Source organism: Orbicella faveolata, unplaced genomic scaffold (assembly GCF_042242905.1).
Source record: "Orbicella faveolata isolate gen_17 unplaced genomic scaffold, um_ofav_v1 contig_46, whole genome shotgun sequence".
NCBI lineage: Eukaryota > Metazoa > Cnidaria > Anthozoa > Scleractinia > Merulinidae > Orbicella > Orbicella faveolata.
In genome coordinates, this window is record NW_028301576.1 from 23452501 (window position 1) to 23474370 (window position 21870).

Below are 21870 nucleotides of genomic sequence, written 5' to 3' on the forward strand. Positions count from 1 at the left end.
GTCTTCGAGTAAGCAAAAAAGCCACCAGCACAAAACATCAAACCGATTACTCTATTCGTCCAAATTATGTAGAGCACGAAGGGCAATACTATCATATGGCGGAATTTCTGTCATTACAGGAAGGAAAAGTGTACCGTCCTGCCACCTCACGCCTTGCACGTTGGATGGAATCTGCGAGAAACGATTTTTATGAAAAAATTGAAAAGCTAATCGACCCTCAACGTGTTGAAAGCGGTACCTACCTGAACGATATCGTTGCATTGTGGCTTCCATCAGAAGGATTACAAGTTGGCCATATCGTCAGGATTGTCAGATCACCCTCCTTAAAATCGAACTTTCCGGTTTTCGAATGGAGATCAGGTTCAAAAAAATTAGAAAAGGTAACCATTTGCTTCAGGGGATTGAACTTTGAGAAAAAAACTTCTCTTGGGTGGAAAGTGGTACCTACTCACACCTTTAATTGGTGCCATGTTCGTTCCATCATAAAAGTAGTCGGAAAAGTGAGTGGTTCGCAGCCGAAATGGCCGATATACGTTGACCTGACCGAAATTTTTAAGGAATTACCAAGGCTACAGGAAATGGACAAAGAGAGAAAGAAGAGAGGGGAGGCACAAAAAAAAGGAAGAAAATGAAAAAAGGAAAAAAGGAAACCCGGAAGATCTGACTATTCGGCTGTTGCGAGAGATTTTGGACGAAATGGGTGAGCCGTATAGTAAAAGTTGGAAAAAAGGAGTCCTGATCGAGAAAGTTAGAGCTGCCAGGGAAAAAGCCAACAACACAACATGTACAGCCCCTGTCCGAAACACAGTTACCACCGGTCACGAGAGATCTACAGGCCACAGTTCGGACTCAGATTCTGCTGACTCTTTCACTGCAAAAGCGAGAGCCAACTCTACGTCTACTTCTTCGTCGTTTCGTCGTGTCCAACGTGTTGTACGACCAACACAAATTCTCTATTATTTTGAAGAAAAGAAAGAAAGGTTGATCCACCTGTTATTGCTTGTACTGTTTTTAATTGACCTGCTCAGGGCGTACATGGCAAACGCCCTTTACGTTTACGTTATTTATGCATTGATTTTAATTCAGGCAACTCTGGTTTTCGAAGAAATAATTTGTTTGTTTTCGTCGTTTCTTGCGTTATTGATGATGCTGTTGACTTGTTCAATGTTTGCGCAAGTAAATGTACATTCCTTTTGTGGTGACCAGTATCCAATAGACATGTTTTGTGCTGCCTATGGCTAGTGTAACTAATGAGCGAACCTTCTAGCCGCCAGACTCTTTTGGGGAGCTTCTTTTTCAAGGCGTTTAAACTGCCATTTTCATGTTACAGTTCAAGTATACAGTTTGAAAGGCAAATCATAACTAATGTTAGTGTTTTAAGATAATTTTTACTTTTTAAAATATGACGCCAGCATTGCATTGGATGGTATTCAATTTTAAAGCACTGAGTGACCTTTAATCTTCTTTCATCTCAGTTTCATCACAATTCATCAATTTGATGGCCAATTGAGATTTGATATTGTTATCAAATCGTATGCCCATGTTCTCCACGATGTATCAATCACCATCGTGAAAAAAATAAAGTTTTATCGCAGTTTTCCTCATTAAAATGCGTAACGAGACCGTGTTTTTGGAAATATTGACTGAAAATATAACGCATCAAAAATGATAACCAATCGATGACAATCGATGTCAATTAACTGATCGATTGGCATTGATAATCAATAAAAATTGATAATCGATGAAATCGATAATCACAAAAAACCTGAGCATCGATTGTTCATCGATTATCGATATTAATCGATTAATTGGCATTGATTGTCATCGATTGATCGATTGATTTTCCGATCATCGGTTTCATCGATTGTTCAGGCCCTGTTTTTAAAGGCCATTTATGTGTTCAAGTTCAGCCTTAGACGCGCAACTCATCAAACATTTAAAAGGAAGTGGAAAAGAAAACATACCCCACAAACCGGCTATTGAATAACTGACATCTCAAGCAGCTCAAAGCCAGGGGTGTTTTGTTCGCTTTCTTCGCCACTCTCGCTTTTAAGAAATGGCTGATTCCATTTTGTTCTTTTCTCTCGTCGAAAAGGCCGTGAAGGACAGAAAGCTCAACCACCAAAAGCTTCAACCATGTGCAGTTTGTTTTCAATTCTTCGGTAAACTGATCCAAATTTACCTTAACGAATTCTTGAGTAACGCCTTTACCGACTGCCATTTCCGTTTGTTGTCAGCTTGATGTTTAGGTTAACTGAGCACTTTAAAATTGTTTGTTTGCCCGAGGAACTATTACCTCGCCCCTATTCAAGAAAAATTTTGATATGTCGCCTTGTCAGATTGTTGAATACACATTTTCGCGCGGTTTATCGCGGTTTACCTCAAAAGTCTGAAAGTTATCAGAGAAATGGTAACCGTGTAGCATGCAACTATCCAGTTATGGAAGCTAGAGTCGCACTCAGCTATCGCCTCGTGTGACTCTTACGCTTCTTTCGTGCTTAGCAACCTCCCGCGTGCATCCATAACTCGATAGCTGCACGCTGCACGCTGCACGCTGCACGCTGCACGCTGCACGCTGCACGCTGCACGCTGCACGCTGCACGCTGCACGCTGCACGCTGCATGCTACACGCTGCACGCTGCACGCTTACCATTTCTTAAGTATAGGCGTAATTACGTAAACAAGATCGTCTGTTATAAAAGACAAACACTAAGAGAATTTACAAAATATTGGTACCAAAAAGCAAGAAATTTGTAATATTAGTGCACAACGATAGTTGATGAGCAATGATGAGTAATCGATGAGTAATCAATAGGTCATCAATAAGTAATCAATAATAGTAACCCATATCCTTTTAACATCTGGCCTATATATCCTGTATCCATTGACTACTATACACAACAACATTGAACATTTTTTTAACATTTTTTAACATGAAGTCAATGCGGGGAATAGCCATGTTTGAAGTTGGCCGGAAATAAAAGACGGGGTAGAGGGGCTAGTTTTGTACCTTAGTTATTACCTTTAACAGGGGTGAGAGGGGTAAGAAATAATACATCAGATCGAGGTTGACGAATGAATGAATAACGTGTTTTGTTTTATTGCCTTAAGCTTTCGGAGCCAAACTAGAATTTAAGGATATCGTTGGCCTACCAGTATTTAAAACGTTGTTCAATATACTGTACAGGCATTGCAAGCTCACTAAAGCCTCACTTTTCCGAGAGAAAAATGTGTAAAAAAAAACGAAAAACAAAAAACAAAAAAGAGAAGTCAAGGGTGAGTTGGGATGATGTAAATGCAATTTACCATTAGATTTTAAAACACTGATTGATATACTTACAGAACGAGCAAGCGCCCCAAACCGGAGAAAACATTTTCTGGTAAATTCTGAATATTATTTCCTTGTAGGTATCTGCGATAGACCAAAACAAAAGTTTGTACCAAAAAAATACGTAGCATCAATATCGAGTTTAAGAGTACAGAGTGTAAAATAGTATTGTAACGGCTAAATAATAAAGCTAACTTTTATTTAATTATTTCTTAAGGTACACATCATTACTTAAACAGTTCCAACCGTCTTGTCCTCTGGAGCAAGAGCAAGGTAAGTACCTTGTACCTTGATCTTCTCTTGGTTCAGGGCTAATTTCTGGATGGAAGATAGTTTTCATGTCTTTAGATGGGGTGGAGTGGCATTTGCTTGTTTATCGCTGTGCTGGAAGGTTTTGTTTAGATCAGAATAACACTGAGAACATGACATCGATATGCGAAGTTTCACTAAAACCTGAGGCCAATTCACAATTTATGGGAAGCCAGACTTTGAAGTGAGTCCATCATAATGATTGAAAGAAAGCTTTTCCTGTCATTGAATCAAAAAATAAATAAATAAATAAATGAATAAATAAATAAATAACACACAACAACAGCGTGGTAATTCTAAAAAAAAAATCTTGGAATAAAACGCGCAATAAACGCCATACCTCTATTAAATAAACTCAGACCGCTCTTTTTTTTGCCTGTCTTCGATTTTATGATCTACCGCTCCCAAATTAGCAATCAGCAAATCAGAAACCGTGCCTACTCTCCTGACACGGTGTGATATCAAGTCACTGACCTGATATGGCTGCGTTATCATGGTCACTTGGCCGAATTTGGGAAGAGTAAATACCGAATCATGCCCTGTTTGTTAAGCTTCGTCAGCATAGCAGGCTTGTTAGGTTTCGATCGCCAATCGACCAAACTGACCTGATATGCTACCAAAGCGTACCAGAAAGTACCATGAGTATTTACAAATAATAATGACGAAAACTGGCAGACGGTTGTTGACCTTAGACGGCCTAAAACAAGCAGCTCATGCCGACAATTTTTGCTACTTCAACCCTCTTCTGTTGCATCAGAGCGAGGTTTTTTCCTTTCATTATTAGAAAACTGATTTGGCAATAACCACATTTCATATTTTCTATGACAAATAATCTCTACGTGACTTCGTAGAAGAAAAATCAAATGAGGATTTCATCGACCATCCTCCAAACGCCACCTTCCTGACCAAATGTGGAGAAAAAGAGGGGATGGGTGGGGTGGGGTGGGCATTTCCTTGTTCATCCTGATTCAACTGAATGTTTACTTAGATCAGGTTAACATTGAGGAAAATGGCATTGAAATGTGAAGCCTTGCTCTAACCGAAGAAAACGTTTTCTGTCAAATTCCAGATATTGTTTCTTGATAAGTATCTGCTATAGATAAAGAAACGAGTAAAATATATATATATATCGATAGTGGTGAGATTATGGATACACTTTTTAATATGATAATAAAGTTTACTTTTATTAGAATTGATCTTATACACCATACGTCTAACCAAATACAATGGACCGCCCCTGAACGGACACTCTCGTAAGCCGACAGGTCAACTTACGACCGCCTTCACAAAACCCGTGTGAACTGCCGTACAAACTCAGCGCTTACTCGTTCTTGTAAGCAACCGCGGACACTTTGAGGCCTTGTAATTTCGATTTCGCGTTTGTTTTTAAGCTCTCGAAAGGAATTGGGCCTGACTTTGAAAGATACTCATAAACATTCGTAAGCTATGGTCCTCCATTTTGTTGCATTGAGACTGTCAAAGTTACTGCTGGCTACAATATGATTATGAAAATGGAGAGTTATATTTCAAGTTGAACGATGTAATTGGAATTTAGCACTTAATATTTTAAATATTAATCGATATACTTACAGGTATAAAATAAATAAATAAATGAATAGATAAATGAATAAGTAAATAAATAAATAAATAACTATTAGTCCATCTACAGGCGTTTCGTTTTTTGTCTACTAGTTACTTTTCTTCTGCGCTCGAGGGAGCCGCGAAATATGCACAAAACAATTTTGTCTTTCCCAGGACCATCTCCATGCGTTCGAGCTTTTTCAAATCCCCTGCGGTTAACACTTTTTCTTGGGATATAGACGAAGTCACGACAAAATAGATATCTTTTAGACAGAATAGCAATTAATGTGAGGCCAGACTTTGAACTAGACAATGAATATGAGTAACCAACGAACTAATATGTTCACTTTTAAGCTTAATTTTGTCCCTAGGCAGCAGGGCGGGGTTAGCAATTTCAAGCTCGAGGACACAGTTTCTCACTTTACGGACGACCTTTGCCAGCAAATAACAATTTTTTCTTCTCTTTCCTGCGGTAAATTGGCTTACACTGTAAGTGGGTTTGTTTTTGCCACCGTGTCCTTTAATCGGCTGACGTGCCGTCTAGAAACCATTCCTAAAAAATCTTCGCAACGAGTAACTTACATAGTAGACACAGAGGCGTGCGTTAAAGAAGAGATACATATCTTACAAATTAACATTTATTGCTTTTAGTTCACCTCTAACCAACCAACGATCAAAGAGGTAAACTCGACTGAAATGGACTTAGTTTTTATAATTTAAAAGTGTAGGTCGTGAGAAGCACAAGATTACGCCCAGTTACAGCGCACAACCAAAAAAACTCACAACCTCAAAACATTCCTTTGAATTTACTTATAGTGAATAGAGATAAACTTGTGTAGATTAATCGTCGATGGAAGTATGAAAAGGGACAAGGTGGGGGATTGCCGCTATTTTACACACGAAAAATGATCAACACGACAAATTTCAACCCTCTTTTCTCCCCGTTTAATACCTTACATATGTAGTTACATACTTTATTTATTTCAACACGGTAAAATCTTCAGTGAATTATTATTATAGTATAAAAAAGGAGTTCAATTATAAGAACATTGTTTTACAAGATTGCCGTGTGGGAGCCTGATTGACAGTTGTTATAAAGTTGGTCAATTTCCGTTTTGAAGCGTCGGAGAGAGTCTGATTTCTGTAAATAAGCGGGCAGTGTTCCATAATAACGCCCCCGCTTTAGCCAAAGCCACGCTTGCAGTAGTCTGTATGCGACTTGGGCAAGTCTAGTTTGAGCTCAGAATTTCTTAGATTATACGGTACTGCGGATGCTAAGTAAGTTTGCAGGAACGCCGGAGTAAGCCCTCCACCTCCACCCCCGACCCCACTCACCCAATTGTTCAGTTTAAACATCTACATTGCCTTAATCTTTTTTTTCCGCGCGTGGAAAGATTTTTCAAGCGGAGTCTATTTAACAAAACAAACTGGCACTTGTGTCATAACTGGACTTGGTAATGACCCTGGCAGCCTATTTTGGAGTGAAAAATGCACTGTCGAATTCCGTTCTTTTTAGCTCTTCGTTTATCTGTGGGGCGGAGTTAAGTTTTGTGAAAACGTTGGCATCATTTGGAACTATTTACGCAACAGATCCACTTCTATAAAATAAGATGTAATAAGATCGTTTACCTTCGTTGATTCACCTTGAATATTTTAAACTTTAAACCCGCGTAGACCATGCTAAATTACGTGTGCCAATTTTTTCAAAATCAGGGTAGTTTTCCAGACGCTTTATCTCTGAAACGAAGTAGGTGATTCCCATTTTTTTTTCTTTTTTTTTTTTCGCATTTCTAACCCAAGTATCTCATTATCTGAGTGCAGTAAAGGAATCAAAAGAATCCGTCGACTGGAAAATTTTCGCGCGAACTTTCTTAAGGTAACGTTGAGTTTATCCCAAACAGAGCTACAATAGCCAAAGTGGGGTAAATTCAACGCTTGGTAGAACTTGGAGAGCGGCACTTTCAGAGATGAATGGTCTTACACTTTTAAGGGCGCCTATGGCTGAGGACATCTTCTTGCTCATTTCGTCTATATGCCTTGTCCATGAAAGGTGTTCGTCAATTACCAAGCCAACTGATTTGGCTTCTTTAACTTTTTCGTTCGATTTGCCTGCGATATGAGTATTAATTTGGTTATTCCAGAGAGCATGTATTCGTTAATTTGACTCAATTACCACAAATTCAGTCTTAAAAACATTAAGGCTTAGCATATTGATTACAAGCCAGCAAATAAGTTTTCTTAGCTCTAAGTTAACGACAATTTCAAGGTCAGCTATTGCACTGGCCGCTATGGTTATATTTGTATCGTCAGCGAACATCCTCGCAGAGGCTGAACTGAGGTAATTGGACAGACCATTAATGTAAACTAAGAGTAGCAGGGGTCCAAGGTTGCTACCCTCTGGGACACCACAAGAAACTAGGGCAACGCCCGCCAAATGGCCATTTATGCTGCAGTTTTGGCTACTGTCGAAGAAATATGATTCAAAACATTTGAGACTACTCGTGGCAACACCACATTTATGCAGCTTCCGTATGAGGGGGCTATGGTCAATGGTATCAAAGGCCTTTTTGAGATCGATAAAGATAACACCGTTGACCACTGTCAATGTTGACCGACCAGCTATTTGTGGCTTCAATCAATGCAGTAAGTATACTATGTAGAGATCGAAATCCAGATTGGCAGTGAGTTAGCAAGTTGTTAATAGGAAAATATTCATAAAGCTGGTCGTATATAATTTATTTCCAAAAATTCTGCGACTGTCGGAATGAGAGGAATTGGTCGCAAGTTGTTTGGGTCGTCCCTTTTTCCCTTCTTGAAAATAGGGGTCACCCTTGTTAATTTCCACTAAGTTGAAAACAAACCAGTGCTAATTGACTTTATAATTATTTGTGTGAGCGATGGTGCGACTACGTTGGCAGCCATTTTCAAAAACTTATTTGGATTGTTATCTAGGCCCATAGCTTTCCTTTCATTACGTTTTAGTAACAGTTTGCGAACTACGTTCACTGCCGAAGCTTTCATAGGAAAGGTAGTTTCAGTTGGCTCGATATAGGACTCAGGTTCTATGTTAAACGACGGTATTTGTGAGGCTAGTCTCTCACCAATGCTAGAGAAATACAGATTTAATACTTCGGCCATCGCAGGAGATTCAGTTATCGGTTGTTCTCTAATTTTATTTTCCGAAATATTCTTTACCTTGTTTGGATGTCGTGAGAACAAATTGTTAAGTAAATGCCACTTTTTCTAGGTTTCGATTTACTGCAAGAAGATGATGAAGATTTGCAGCAAAATATTTCCGCTTGGCCTTCTTAATTTCGTTATTTGTATGGTTACGGGCACATCTGTATTGATAGCATGCCATGGTCAGAGATAGTAAATTCCGGACCGCGTTAAAAACCAATCAGATTGCGAGATTCGTTACCGTGCGCCTCTTGGAAAAAAAAAAAAAATAAACGTATGATATTTGTCGGCGGGAGGTCCCTATCGAAAGTATCTTTACCTGAGCGCGGTTTTGAGTACGGCCCGAGGCCGAAAGCAGGTTGTTTCAAAGCCTAGCGCAAAATTTCTCTCGAGGTGGACCGTCCAAACCCAGCAAATAACTTTTTTCATGTTGTTCTGTTGCCAATAAAATTGAACTGCCAAAGATAAAAGCAAAAGATTTTTGAAACGGCGAAAAAACGCAGAACAGAAAAAAAAAATATCTCTAGAACTTCCAAATTTAACTGCTTAAGATTTTAAAATCGCAAAATTTCATTGACAAGGAGTAAAAAAAAAACCCAGTCAAAGATAGGCTTGTTAACAATTATGCTTTTGTTTTCCTGCATAATGTTTGCTTCCAAATAGTAAAATTTGCTTTCCCTCTGGGTGCTTTCATTCAGTCTAAATCCATGTCTTTACTATTTCCGCAACATTCTAAGACGTGAAGGTCATCACGATCTGGTTGGATCGTCACTCTGTTTATATTCCGCGTTGCAGGCCTTTGGAACAAGGTCAGTACACATGCATACATGTTAAAGTTTCTTGTGTTGAGCTAGAGATTGCATACGCATATGTGTTTCCATAAAAAAGACGGTTCACTTTTTAATCTGCACACGATGATAGAACGAGGCATGCCTAGTGCAGGTTCGTTTTGTATGCGCCAGCTATACATTTATGGAGCATAATTCTCTCTGGGCTTGGTTTAAACTCTACAGTAGTGTTACACGTATTTTTATTTATTTATTTATTTATTTATTTATTATTATTATTATTATTATTATTATTGAGCCTGTCCTGCAAGACATCTCGGGTGAACAGCTGGGAAGAGGTTCTAATCGAGCTCCAGATGCGAGATTAGATATTCATGCGCGCGGGTTCTGGGAGAACCAACGATCAGCATTCTTTGACGTGAGGGTTTGTCACCCTAATGCTGATTCGTATAGGGACCTAGAGCTCCAACAGATATACCGCAATCATGAGAACGAGAAGAAGCGCCTTTACGCGAGGAGGGTTTTGGATATCGAACAAGGAACTTTTACATCCCTTATTTTCACGTCAACAGGCGGCATGGGAAACGAGTGCTTGCAATACCATTCCAGACTGGCGCAGCTGATCTCCATCAAGAAAGGAGAACATTATGCTAAAACAATCTCCTGGACAAGAGCAAGGACATCCTTCGCTTTACTAAGATCCGCACTAATCTGCCTAAGAGGTTCAAGAGCTAGAAGGAAAGCCTTTTGGGACTTTAAGAACATTGATATTGACGTTGAAACCCAGGAGGGAGCCATTATGTAAACACTGTTGAAATAGGTTTTAATAGTTTATTTCTTTTATTTACTTTTACCTCGTAATATACCGATATTAACGTTGAAACCCAGGAGGGAGCCATTATGTAAACACTGTTGAAATAGGTTTTAATAGTTTATTTTACTTTTACTTACTTTTACCTTGTATATACCAATTTGTATGGAATATGTTAATTAATGTTATGATGATGATAGTAGTTTTTATTATCATCATTATTATTTCATTTTATTTTTTACTTTGTATGCGTTTGTACTTTCGATTGTTTACATGAGTATTTTACCTAAAACATACATTATTTGTCTGCACTGGTTTGTAGAACGAGATATACATTGCACGCGTTCGTAGTGTTATTTGTGTCTACGAGGGTATCGCTTAAAATGTATCACATGCCTAAAAGTATATTTAAGACTGCTTTCGTTCATAGAACAAGACATACATTGCATCATTTTATTTTTCATTTCTTTTGTTTTGGTTCAGTTGTGCGCGGTTTTATTTTGTTTGCACACGTGTTTCGCTTAAAGCGTATCATTAGTAAAGTCGACTTCTTGAACAGCAAATTTCGTCGAGTTGTTTCGGGTTATGACGACTCGACGTCCTTCCCTTCTTTCAAGCAGCAGAAGTGCACATAAGATTATTCTTCACGTGAGCATATTCAGACTTCTTGCCGTGTAAGGTATGTTATCTTCCGGTAAGGATAGCTTCTCATTTTTCAGGACATGATTTCTGCGAAGACGGCTCGACTATAAATAGACACGACTCCACTCATTTAGAATGTATTTGACATTACTGAAAGTGATTTCGAAAACTGTAAATGTCTTAAGCTTTCAGTCACGTACAGTAACGAAAAATGAAAATGCAAAACCGTCTTTTGTCCATGTGGAAAATTTTGAAAACACCTTCTATTACCAAGTTCAGTCCACTTGCGTCAGATAATATCTCTGAACACGATAAAATAAGGACATTTTTTTCCATCGAATTCTACGTCAAACTTTGACTAATGCATTTTTCTGGCCTTAAAGATAAATCCAATCTGACTAGAGTTAACTCGTACTAAGATGCAGTTTTTCGTTTATGTCCGAAAATAACAACAGCACTAAACACACTGTAAGAACTTTGGCAAAATTTTTAAGCTCCGTGCATGCGTATCGGCTCGTGTTCCCAAAGAATTTCTCGTTCTTGTACACTTCCACTCGTGTTGCTACAACCCGATAGGAACACTAAAACAGTCTTTCATTTTGTACATAAAATAATCATAAAACCCTTGGGTTTACCTATCATAGCAATTGTCCAACCTTTCGAGAGGAAAATTCGGAAAATGCCGAACTATATTACAACTTGAACGATGTAATTAGAATTAAGCAGTTGCTATTTAAAACGTCAATCGATATAATTACAGGAGTCTTAAGTTCACTAAACCGGAGAAAACATTCACTGTCAAATTCCGAATATTGTTTTTTTCTCAAGTATCTGAGCGGGCCGGATTCCTAAATCCTCGAATTTTTGATTGGCTAATCATACGCACGTGACCGGTCCAGCTTTTTACAATACGGCCCAGGGGCCGGATTTTTTCTTCGCAGCCTAAATTTCGCTCCTAAAAGTTGGCGGTAGTTGTCAATCTTTTGCCTTTTTTACACGTCCATGGACGATTAATCAACGAAAGTTTATCTCTGTTCACTTTAAAATGGCAAGGAAAGTCACTGAAAGTAAATTGAATTGAGTGTTTTGAAGTTGTGAAAGTGTGCTGGGTTGTTTGTAGCTTGGCGCTGTAATGGTGCGTAATCCTGTGTTTTTCTCGCCATAAATTTGAGTCAATTTCAGTCGAGTTTACCTCGCTGATCGTTGCTGTATTTAGGAGAATTTCTGTCGAATACACTTAAAGAATTTCCTCGCTTTCTGCTATTCAATTTACGGTAGAAAAGTCTGATTTCAAGTGATTTTAAAAGCAACGACTGACAGAAATTGTTTTTGTAGTAAAACTTCAAACTTCGCACGAAATTTCACACCGCAAAAACAATTTTGGAGAACTCAACTGGTGAAATAAATGCAACTAACATAGAGTAGTTCAAAAAAAATCTGTTCTTTAATACATCTTTCTTTGTGTACTATCTGAGTTACTCGCTCGTTGCCGAGATTTTTTACAAATCGTTAGTAGACGGCGTGGAAGCCGATTCAGTGACAAGAGTTGCGTGAACAAACCCATTTGTAATCTGTAAAACCAATTTACCGCAGGAGAAAAAAATAAACATGTTATTTGCCAGCTTAGGGTCGGTCCGTATGGTGAAAAACTGTGACCTCGGACTTGAAAATGCTGCCCTCGGCCTGCGGCCTCGGGCAGCATTTTCAAGACCACGGTCACAGTTTTTCACCATACGGACCTCCCAGCCGGCAAATAACATATATTTATTTCCCGATAGGTCTCTGCAATAGACAAAGAAACAAGTAAAACATGTCTCGCATTAATTGTGAGATTAAAAAGACGCATTGTTGTATGATAATAAAGGTAAAGGCAAGTCTGCATACGAGCCAAGTGGCTCACCAGGCCAGAGCTTATCCCGGTTTCTGTCGCATGAAGCGACTAGCAGTATTTCTACTCTCCCCCTGGATGGGACGCTAATCCATCGCAGGGTTACCCCCAGCATTAAGTTCGCCGGTACCCATTTATACCGTGTCTGGGTGAGCGAGGCACTGTGGGAGTAAAGTGTCTTGCCCAATAACACAACACAATGTCCCCGGCTAGTGTTCAAGCCCCGACAGCTCGATCCGGTGACGAGCACACTAAACATGAGGCCACCGCGCCTCACAGTATGATAATAAAGTTAAATTTATTAGAGTCGATCGTACACCATGCGTCGAACTTGCGACCGCCTTCACAAAACCCGCGTTTGAACTCCAATACAACCTCTGCATTTACTCATTCCCGTTAGCACACATTTCCGTAAGCGGCCGCAGATAATTTAATGTCTCACTATTTAGAGTTTTCCTTTGTTTTAAAGCTCCTGTAAGCCGACACCCGAAAGGAATTGGACCTGACTATGAAAGATATTCATAACCATTTGTAAACTGCATCACTGCATTTTGTTGCAATGAGACCGTTAAGAGGGTATGGATGAGGGGTGGTGGTGCAAATGTCAGTTTTCAGTTAAAATGTTATTCATTTATTAGTTGTCAATTAAATTTTGGGCCATTTGTCATTTGTCAGCTAAGTGGAGTGCTATTTGACTCCTTTTAAAAACAATACAGTGGGACCCCTATCAAAAGGCCACCTCGAGTATAGAGGAAGAAAGTAAGTGTAGAGAAGTGGCCGTTATGGGGAGTAAGGGGTGAAATATGACACCCGTTTTATTGGGATGCAAAATTTCTTTTTTAAAAAAGAGAAATGCTTACATTAACATAAAAATACGTAACACATTTTAAAAATATGTCAATAAAACAGAAACAGCAAGAGATCAAAGAAAAGCGGTACGGTGCAAGATTTGTGGCCATTTACAATTAGAAAAATGGGTTTTGTATACACTGTTTGTCAGTCGTCGATGGTCTTGATTAATTTCGATTTTCCCTGACTCCTGAAGGGCGTGGCCTTCAATTGAGGAATATGTAACAGATAGTATGAGGGTCAAATTGGAAATGATTAATAATAACAGACTTAAAGGAAAATTATCTTAATAGAGAACTGCTAGTTTCGATCTAAAAACAATCTAAACAACTTAAACATCAAGCAGTTACAATTACAGTTACAGTAGGCTACAGTAATAATATTTCCACCGAAAAAATACACATTTTCAATAAATTTCAAACGAATAACGAATAAAGCTTTTTCTCAGTTTTTAGTAAATCTGACTACTTTTTTCAGCTATTTGTCAGCTGAAAGTTGTTATTATTATTTTTTATTATTATTAATATTTATTATTATTATTAATATTTATTATTATTATTGTTATTATTATTATTAATAATATTTTGGCCATTTGTCAGTTGTCAGTTAACTCCATCCAGAGCCTCTGTTAATGTTTATGCAGGCTGCAATTATGATTTGTTCCTCTAAATTCCAAAGGGCCAGTCCTGATACTTTAGTATACAGTGCTGTGTACAAGTAATGGTACATGTTTTTTTTGTTTTTGTTTTTTCTCTTTACATTCCAATTGTTTTTTTATTGCTAACTGGGTAAGCTCCCATAGGTAAGCCGCTGTATGTATCCTTTATACCTCAAATGGCTACATACGAGAATCATTGTCATAAGCGACCAGCTTCAGTTACGGACACCTTTTTTGCTTCCCCCGAGGGTTTCGAGTTACGAGATTTTCCACTGTATCTATTCCGCCATTATTTCAAATTCTAAATTCATGTGTCTGTTCGCTTATTGACAATAAAAATTAGCCAATGAGTGCGTGAGAATTTCTGCAGTTATGGTAAAAAGGTTATTGTCAAGTAGTGTTTTCTGCTTTTTGCGAGTAGTCTTTTAAATTGTAATTAAAAAGAAAGCGCCGCCGAAAAGAACACATGTTCCTCCTTGATCGAATTTCCAGCGCAAACAACTCTATCACAATTACATCATGCTCTTGTGTGGAATATTCAGATGGTGTTCACAATGGAGTACCTTCAGACGATCCTTTCATGTAAACTTTCATTGATTTGTCTCTAAGCAAAAGAGACGTTTTAAATAAATGACAGCAAAAGGATTCTACTAGTGATATTTGCACATATGATTTCGCCACTGGAATAAATTTGACAAGATCGCGTTTTAACTGAAATCCTTTGACAATGGTAACTAAACAGAAAAACTATCATAGACTGTTAGCTCAGGATGATTATGAATGCCATGGCCGGGTTTCATCAGACCTTGAAGCCCAAATCGTCTTCACAATGCTTAGCGAAATCTCCCTGTCCAAATCGTACGTTGAAGAGGAGTAATCAGGAAATAGCAAATATTTGTCAAAGAATTCTAAAGACATTGAATAATGAACATCGAATCAGAAACAAACATGGAATATACTCTTGCAAAATTGGCTTGGGATAACGAATGGTCTTGGTTTTGAAAACTATTCTGTTCTTCTCCAGAATTGTGGAGGCAGCGTGGCCGAGTGGTTTTGGCGCGGGACTTAAAATTCGGGGGTCGCGGGTTCAAGTCCCGCTCTGACCACTAAGCTGGAGTCGTTTCTTGGTAGATCCCAGTTCAGCTCCTCGGTCAAGCTTGCAAATAGCTAACTGGTCTGCCTGCCTGGTCTGAAGTACTGTCAGAATTGAGTGGAAATAATGATACGTAGATAAAACGTTACTTAACGAGAAGCGAAGCATCGTTATGAAAATTTTGAAACTCCAATTTAGTTATTTTGTTAGTATTTAAGTTACTAAAGTGAAGAATGATCATCGCAGTTAATTTCCAATTTAAGCAACTGGAAAGACGAAGCCTGAAAAAAATCAGGGCTTCAACGGGATTCGAACCCGTGACCTCCGCGATACCGGTGCGATGCTCTACCAACTGAGCTATGAAGCCACACATTGGGAGCGAGGTCAATTAATTGAGTTCATGTCTTCCCGTGAGGAGTGAAATGATGTAAAGTTTATATGAAATATTTCATATATGAACTGCGGTTATAGATGAAAGTGAAGAATGATCATCGCAGTTAATTTCCAATTTAAGCAACTGGAAAGACGAAGCCTGAAAAAAAAAAAAAAAAATCAGGGCTTCAACGGGATTCGAACCCGTGACCTCCACGATACCGGTGCGATGCTCTACCAACTGAGCTATGAAGCCACACATTGGGAGCGAGGTCAATTAATTGAGTTCATGTCTTCCCGTGAGGAGTGAAATGATGTAAAGTTTATATGAAATATTTCATATATGAACTGCGGTTATAGATGAAAGTGAAGAATGATCATCGCAGTTAATTTCCAATTTAAGCAACTGGAAAGACGAAGCCTGAAAAAAAAATCAGGGCTTCAACGGGATTCGAACTTTCATCTATAACCGCAGTTCATATATGAAATATTTCATATAAACTTTACAGTATTTAAGCTACTGTTAGCTAGTTGGCTTATAGTTAAGCCGCAAAAATCATAAGTTGAATGAATGAATGAATGAATATAATGACATTTTTATTTAAGTCTCAGTCTTAATAACTGAGCACAAGTGTTCTACTAATTAGGAAGACTAAAATATAAAGTAAAATGTATTCACCTAAGATTTAGTAAAATTAAGAAATATTAAAATATAAAATTGAATCAAAAAAACTAATTTGTTGATAAATACTATCATACTATCGTAATATTATCACCTAATAGTTATTTAACAACTAACTACATAGATGAACAGCAGGAACAATGGATACATCCGTCGTCCAGCAGAGAGATAACGTCAAACTTTGTAATAGTGCTTTTAAAGTTATTCAAAGTTTTTGCAGATCTAATATTTTTAGGCAGTTTTGCCCATAATTTTGGAATGTTGACCATATGTTGCTGTATTATATCTAGGAATGCTGAAATCAGTTTGTCTTAAGGAATAAGAAGTGCTATGAGTATTAATAATGTTGCTAATGTAGGCTGGACATAATTTGTGTTTGACTTTATACATAAGGGTGCATACATCTTGCAGGCGTCTGTTCTTTAGTGTTGGTAGTTGAGCCCTCTTGAGTAATTCTGAGTAGTTGTCATACAAACCTCGTACCGAAGTGAGATGTTTTCGTAGAAGGCCGCATCATAGCATTTAGAAATCACTGCCTTGAAGGTTGAATAAGTAACAAAGCTCGTTTGGCAACCAAGCCTCATTTTGTTGTATTCCCAACACCATAATAATTTTGCTGAACAGATGTTATCGAGCCACGCGGCCAGCTGGCGGCGTCACATCCAAGCATTTTAATACTTCACCGACTTGTTGTACTATCTAGTCGGGTATTTTGTTCAAACAGTCACAACAATTTTTTTTTCTCCGCAACGAAATCTTATATTACTTATTTCTTTTCCATGCAATGGTAACCACCAGAACATTAAGTTTTTGCGTTATTGTTTTACTATAAAGTAAAGCACCAGCTGGAACGATTGATTACGTGGCAGACTGAGAGCATGTCACTTGTGACATCTTACGGCCGTATTTTGTATCAAATTTCAGCCTGATTCCAATCACATTATTGCTAGGCTTCTTTTGAACGCTCCGTTAGAGGGCATTCCAAGAAAGAGTGTAGTGTATCTGGTCGGTACAAAGACCAGACAGCACCGTACCATTAAAGTCCTCTGTTATAAAACCACATCCGTGGGTGTTGAAGCGGAATGGAAACTTTGTTTGTTTGACGAGGCGGGAGATTCCCTTACTATTTGCCCCCTTCCCGATTCCCCTGTCAAACGGCACATGATAACGCGTTGTTGATGATAGTTAAAACTCATGCTGACCTTTTGACCGCAATGAATAATGCCATCAATTGTCAGCTTTCAGTGTGAACTTAATAATACGTTTTTCGGTCAACTTTTTCCTCTCAAATCCGGGTAGGCTCACATTGTCGCAACATAACTAGGCAGAGCTGAAATTGTGGAAAACCTTGAAACTGATAAAAAAAGAAGCTTATACCCGGGGGGTACTCCCATATAAATAGAACAGGGGTGCTCGCCGTACCTTTAGGGGTTTAAAAAGTGGTTATCGTACCTCTTAGGGTGTTCAACCTAACAAAGTCCACAGCAGAAGCTTTCGCAGTACCTTTTAGGGTATTGAGCCGAAAAAAATATGACAGGAGATATTTGACAATCAACTGATTTTTAATTTTGTCGCATTTACACCGGGAATTCACATTTCTTCAATAAAAGAGTGTGCATTCAGTTTGGATAACGAGGCTTTATGAAAGTGTCAGTTAATTTGCTGTTTAAGAATTGGAATCTCTTAGGGGTGGAAAAATATTTTAAGCCTCGCCCACAAAACGGGATCTTGCAACCTCTTAGGGTTTTTTTTTCAAAATTTACGACGAGTGCCCCCGTTCTTTTTACATGGGAGTCCCCCCTCCCGAGCTTATATTTTACTAAATATCACAGGGATAATAAATCCAGCGGAACAGGTCTAGAAACCGACCGATCCTCCAGAACTAGACAGCTCTGAATTCCCGATCGGCTCGAGTAAAATGTAACAGACCGCCTCATTCCTATGCAAATAAAAGTTCGTGCTTTAAAAGTTTTGTCTGACTCTCTGAGCGCAACGCTATATCACACACCAGGAGTATCGATTAACGCTCAATCGAGTTTTCGATGAGTCGGGTTAGATTTGACACGTATCTGGATAGAGTTGTACAAAGCACTCATGAGAGTCTTGAGGGGCTGGGTGCTAGTCTTAAACAAAATGGCGCCGGAAGGGATAAAGTGCAGTAGCCCTTCGTTTAACGAGATAATTGCATCTTTAAGCCTTACGAATTGTTTTTGGTGATTGAAACTGCATGCCAGGCAGAAATGAAACTAGTGGCTTAGAGGTTTGTCCTCCTTCTGGACTAATTTGTCCGTGAATGTAAGCGTGCAGCCGATCGATGAGGTATGTGGCGACTTCAGTGGGGCTTGATTATCTGCCTTCCTCGTCGTAAGGCTTTCATACCGAGCGTACTTTATAACAACATAACTGATTAACATTAACAGCTATAATTTTAAAAGTTAATTGTTAATATGGATTAATCTGGTGCTTACTCAAAAGGCGTATCCATTATGCTATGACACTCGTTGTAATTCTTTGTTTTCCTGCACTGACATATAGCACGTTTTTGTCCATCAAAATCTCACGATCGTTTTAAACTTTACAGACTTATTTTTGCTGGTATTTTTTGACCGATAAAGGCTTCATAAAGGTAAAGAAACTTTTGAAACAATGCCGCATCAGCGATTTTCAAACCTTTTTTTTACCTTAAAATCCTTTCCGCCCAACACTTCCTTCAGGGTATTATTTTCAAAATGCGTATGTTACCAGACCACTAAGTCATTTGAAATCTCAGTTGGTATCATTGCAATCTAATTACATAATATTAATTACACCAGCATTTTGAGCAGGAAAGTTTCAATGCTTTTACAAATATTTTAGTCCAAAAATGGGTCAAAATATGGTCAATTGTTGGGCTTAATTCGATCATGAGCACGTTGACCGCGATATCTCCTAGACGTTAAAGAATTTTGTGATAATATTCCACCCACTGCATTACCACCTTATTATGTAACCCTACAAAGAATTTGAACAAAATCTGAGAGGGTCGATGTGGACTCCATGGTTTTCAGATGGATGCTCTCTTAAAATCGGATTAAACTTTACTCAACATAAGTCGCACTAACAATAATGGTTACGATTTTCTCTTTAGTTTGAGTTGAAAACTTTACTTATATTTTGAGTATGCTTATATTATTTGAAATCAACATTTTGGGTGTTCACGGTCTGTAAAAGCACTTTGTTTTCAACTGTTCGGTGTCGTCTTGATCAGCTCCCAAATGGGATGCCAGACTTTCGCGATCCTTAAATCAATGATATAAAGACAAGCCAACGAAGAACAAAACCTCGATGATTCCTTTTAGAAAACACCGTATAAGAAAGCGCGCTAAAAGCCAACCTCTATTTATTTAGCCCAGCTTTTGTATGCATCTGTCATCGATTTGATGATAAAATGCGTCATAACATTGTCAAACTAGCTGTGGGATAAAAACGCGTCACAGCCAAGTGGAAAAAAAAATAGTTTAACAATTTTAGGACGACATTTAACACAAAAAAGGTAGTGTGCGTCACGGATTTTTTTTTTTTTTTTTTCGAGTAACCGAAGGCCAAATCGATGAAGCAGTAGATTTGATGAAAGTAAATTCCAAGTAAGAGTGCAAGAGAACCTGGGTTTCTTTAGGGCAAAAGAAATCTGAAATCCAGTCTGACCCTAACTTTATCGTTAACTATATTGATAATATTCACTTCATAGATCTCCCGTAAGATGTAACTTACATACATACAATTACCTACATACATTTTATTGTGTTTTAAAATTAAAAGTACGATTATAACATGCCCGCGGGTAGCTGAGCTAATCTAGGCGGGTCATGTTTACAGGAAATATGTACAACTAAGCGCAACTAAATACAACTTAAGGCAACAAGAGAACTGAAGAAATTAAAATTGACAACAATGACTAGAGACCACTGATTAACTAACGGTATTACAAATAATAATTAACAACAGTTATGACAAGAGACTACAGATACACTAAAACGATGTTACTGATATTAATGAATTCAGCTTTTCTTTTTGAACAATTTCTGGAAGATCAATACAACAGTCTTCTAAAACTAGAATTTCACGTTCTTGTGGGAGAACAGCGAAGGCTGGAGAGGTATGAACTTCTCGAGCTATCACCTGACGATAAAGAAGTCAAGAAAATCTCTGTTTTCACGACAGCAGCGAATGAAGTCCCAGCATCCTTGCTACAACGATTTGATTATTTCTCAGATCGGTTCCGTGCAAAGAGAGCCGTAGCTGTCTGCCGCAGATACCGGGACGTACTCCGAGAGAGAATGAAATAAAGGAAAGGGATCCACTTGACAGATGTGAAAACCTTTGCAACTCAGAAGTACCAGCCGGTTTGCATAGAAGAACTGAAGAAAGCTGTGCGCGAAATAGTAAAGCAAATACAAGTAAAGGTCTTTGACAATGAGATCAAGGCGCTTGAGAACCTCAGGTAGAACGAAGAAATACAGAAAAGAGATGAAGAAAGAAAGCGAAATCAAGTCGTGAAACAAGCAAACACTCTCTGCCGCCTTCGTTCTTTCCTAGATAGACATAGGGTTCTAAGAGTGGGTGGGAGAAGTCAGCAAGCTAGCCTACCTGAGGATATAAAGAACCCAGTCATTCTTCCAAGAAGAGGAGACGTCAACGAGCTCGTCGTAAAGGATTTTCATGAGAAGACTCAGCTCCAAGGGAGAGGTTTTACCCTCAACGGAATTCGCCTCTCCGGCTATTGGATCACTGGATTTAGCGGTGCTGTTTCAACCTTTATAAAGAATTCGTTACCTGCCAACGACTGCAAATACAGGAGCAAAAAATGGCTGACCTTCCCGAGAAAGACTAGAACCATCCCCTTCATTTAGTTACTGCGGCGTCGATCTCTTCGGCCAATGGTACGTTAAGGGATGTGATTTTCGAATGCCTGGCCTCCAGAGCCGTTCATTCAGAAGTCTGTCTTACATTGGAAACCGACTCATTACTAAACGCACTGCGACGATTCCTCTGTAGGCGTGGCCCCATACGCCAACTTCGAGCAGATCAAGGTTCAAACGTCATCGGGGCAAAACGAGAATCATGAGAAGCTCTCAGTGAAATGGATCAAGACAAGATCAAGTCCGACCTACTCGGAAAATGAACTGTGACTGTATAGAATTGAATTTTAACGCTCCCACAGCCAGTCACATGGGAGGCGTGTGGGAGAGACAAATCAGGACCATTAAAAGCGTCCTCTTGGCCCTCTTGGAAAAGAACGGGAGCCAGCTGAACGACAAAGTACTAAGAACATTTATGTGTGAAGCTGAAGCAGTGACAAGCAGCCGTCCACTCGCTACTGACAAAACCACGTCGCCTGTTTCTCTAGAGGCCTTGATCCCAAATCATCTCCTTACTGTGACGATAAGTTTTTCCTGCAACACTGTAAATTTCGGACTGAACGGACACTTGAACTGACAACTGGGGGAATCTAACTCTGGAGAGCACTGCTTTGCTGCGGGAACGGAGATTCGTCACGATTTCCTGGTACACGAGGATCTACTTCAATGGTCTTCACTACGGACGTCAAGGAAGAGACATAACTTGGTCCAACAGTAGTTTATTCTGCACTCTAACGTCGAGGGTGAAACTGACATACTCGGCGGAGTAGCTGCTGTAAAATCGTAACGAT